Source organism: Carettochelys insculpta, chromosome 1 (assembly GCF_033958435.1).
Source record: "Carettochelys insculpta isolate YL-2023 chromosome 1, ASM3395843v1, whole genome shotgun sequence".
Taxonomy (NCBI): Eukaryota; Metazoa; Chordata; order Testudines; family Carettochelyidae; genus Carettochelys; species Carettochelys insculpta.
In genome coordinates, this window is record NC_134137.1 from 121,672,868 (window position 1) to 121,676,603 (window position 3,736).

A 3,736-nucleotide genomic window follows, 5' to 3' on the forward strand; every position below is an offset into this window, starting at 1 on the left:
TTCATGATGAGATTGCCCTGGAGTTCTTTTAATGGGGGAACTGAAATACTATTTTTAGTGCAAATATTTCTAATAAAGAGAGCACTATACACTGTGTACTTTGTTGTAATTGAAATAATATTTGAAAATGTAGAAAACATCCAAAAATGTTACATAAATAATCTATTGTTTAACAGCATGATTAAAAATTATTGTTAATTGGTTGACAACCCTACAAAAAAGCCTTAGCTTTCTGAGCTATTTCTTACTGGGAGTTCGTAAGTCAGAAAGGAAGAGTTCATAGCCTCAACGTCACATGCATATTTTAAAAATAACTAGCAGTCCTGTAGCACCTTAGAGATGAACAAATACATTAGGTCATGAGCTATTGTGGATAAGACACCCATATTCACATGAAAATACAGTAGAAATGTTTTTTTCTACTTTATTTTCATGCAAGAAAGTGGGTCTTACCCACGAAAGCTCATGACCTAATAAATTTGTTAATCTCTACGGGACTGCTTGTTATTTATGAAGCTACAGACTAACATTGCTATCCTCTGATACTTTAAACAGTGTGTTCTAAGGGAGGCTGTAGTAGAATGTTCAGTTCCTCTCCTACTTTAAGTGTCAACTAAGTTACTTTTCTCTACTGTAGGCTGATGTTTCTTCTCAGCTGTGATTTTTTTCAAAATAGCAAGAGCACTTTACATCAGGGCAGCAGAGGCTGCTTTCCCAAGGTGAGCCAAGACCCTCAGACTTTGTCAGAAGCTAGTGCTGCTGCTGTAATTGGCTACCAATTGTGTGGAAACAGAGATTGGGAATACTTGGTAAAACCATTTTCCCTAGAAGTGTCTCTTATACAATAAACTTAGAATGTTGTCACAGGGGACTTTTAACAAGTGCTTTGGATGCTGGATAACTGTGTTTTTAACCATATGTGGAATTACTGAAGTACGATTTTATGCAAAGTAAAGCCATGTTCCAAAAATATTTCAAATGAATAAGTCATTTGGAAGGATTTTTATTAAAAAAATCTGGAAATACAGCTGCTATAAATCTTAAACTGGCTTCTATTAAGTTTTGTTTTCGGTAAACTCATCACTATTCACACAGACCATCAACTTTGCTGATCACCTCCATTAACCCATCCATACAAACACACTCACTTGCTACCCACCTCTCTCCAGCACCCACTCACTCTATAGACCCTTCATGATTAGACAGATGTTCCTCCTCTCCCTTATGCAGATACACATCCATCCACTGTTCTGTAATCAACATGTATAAGCAATATTGGGGCAGGCAGGGCAGTGAGCTAAAGGTACAAATGATAATGCACATGGGTATAACTTTTCTGATGCTTGCAAGAAATTGAAAAGCAGCATTCAAAGTTAAGTGTGATACTTTGGGATTGTTACTAGGTGATCCTGTAGATGTTTTTCTTTTCGTTAGGTTTTGTTTTGTGTGTGTGTAAATTTTCCTATTAACAGCTTTTTTTCAATGAACAGTTTGTCTCATTGAGTTGGGAAGCATATAGCTCACACTCTACTCTTGGCCCAGCAACCATATACCCAGTACAGTTCTGCTTTCTTCAGTTTCCTGTTCTGGTACCGGCTTCGCTTTTTGCATGGTACTACCAGGTAGGAAGGTGACCATGATTCCTCTTCAGCTGCATTCCCAGAATAGATCATGGTCGTTTCATCTCCAAGAGCCCACCACATTCACCTTCAGAACAGTGCCACCTTGGTTTTCAGACTGTATTCCACTTCATCCAAATCTGAGTTGGGTCCGTGAGTTTTGTCCCCAAGAGTCCAGGGCTTCATACAGGTCTTGTTCTACTTACTGACAGAAATTTGAGAAGGACGGAGTGACGGATTGGGACATTTGAGCCGAGCACAACTGATCCAGGTATTCTCGTTTTATCAGTGACCATGCTGGATATGCTGGAACCAGGATGTGCCCCCTTCTGAGGCGGGGGCACTGAATTTCCTAAGGGAAGTGCAGCACTTTCAGCTGCTGAATCTCAGACTCATCTATCATTAAAAATATTGAAATGTCTTACTATTTATGTACGTGCATTCACATTTTATACCAATAAGGGTTTTTTTTACATTCTTTGGTATACTTATTTTGTATATGCCAAGAGTGGTATTCTTTCATATGAACATAACGAAAATTTCCATCTGGATTACATGAGATGGGGGCTGCTAATTGCAGGGACAAAAAGCGGGGCTAAATGTAAAAAGTTTGCTCACCCCTGCTCTGGAGGATGCTCCATTATCCAAACCAACATTGCCACTCTCACAGGAGCAGATCCTGTAGGAGAGAGCTGTTGGCTACTGGTATTGAGTGGCCTGTAACAATACCAATCAATCTATGGACTATTACTGGACTGACTTCTACTCACTTCAGAGCAGTAGTCTATCCCAGTACTGCAGGACCAACCTTGGGAGGTTTCTTTCCTGCCTCTCCGTAAAACATCCTGTTCACCAGATAAAGCTCTCGTACCAGAGGCATCCTCCCTTGTACCAGATGATACTAAGAACTCAAAAGATTGACTGAAAATACCCCAAAACCGATGTTTTGCACCAGGCTGGGGCAGGAAAGAACTCTTCCCATAAATATCAGAGAGGTAGCCGTGTTAGTCTGTAGCTTCGAGAACAATTAGAAGCCTTGTGGCACCTTATAGACTAACAGACTAACTCTTCCCATGAATGAAACTCATGCAGTCTACCAAAAGCCTAGGGCTAGCTGCTTCACCCACTCCCCTCGTGGCCAAATGAACAGAACATGGTTACCAGGTTCCACATCAGGAGGTATAAGCAGTATTTACGTACATGGCATGCTAGATACACTAGTAGTGGCCATGATGAATGAGCAGAGTAGTCAAGATTGGACAACAGCCATCCCCAAGGAAAAAGACCCCCCCAAAAAACTTAACCTTTCTGGAAGAAGGATGTATCCTGTGATGAGTTTACAGCTATACATTGCTTACTGTAACTATTGTAAGTGGATGGCAATCTCAGCCTGCAAACGAATTGCTGGAAAGGTCTAGGGAGCTGTTGTCCTTTGTTCTGGAAGGCTGCCTGGTCTCAATCAGCTATGCAGGCTCACGTGGATACGCTGGATTCTGCTGCTGGGGCTATGACTACAGAAGTGGTTATGTACCATACTTCTTGCAAGATACCCAATTTGTAATGCAGAGGGAAATTCTGTAGCGATCAAAAGTTCTTTGAATGTCCCAATCTATGGGTGTTCCATTCCAGGTCATGATGCGTCCCTGCCCCCTCAATCAGAGAATTTTGCAGCAGTGATTGTAGGAGGCACGCACGCATGGTGCCTGCTTCACACGCTGTTGGTACGTGAACTATTGTGTTTCTTCTCAACTGTCCACAGCCCGAGGCAGGGCTCATCACTGCCACTGAAGACCTTTTCATTCTTCAAGTGCTGTCCCTGTAGGTGTTCCATTCTAGATGATGGTGTGTCCCAGCACCATTGATCTGAGATCGGTGGTAGCAGTGCCTGTTTGGGACGTGCGTGCACAGTTCATATCTTGTGGCAATGTGCGAATCTGTTTGGCAAATGTGTATCCTGACCCCCACAGTTCTTTCGGCACTGTCCATGGCTAAAAGCCAAACTCAGAGCAGTGTTACACCTCCTCTTTAATTTAGAGGAACAAATATAAAGTTAAAAATACATCCAAGTTCTCCCCTTCCTGTAAAAAACTGTCTTCATCTTTACTATTAAAAAATTC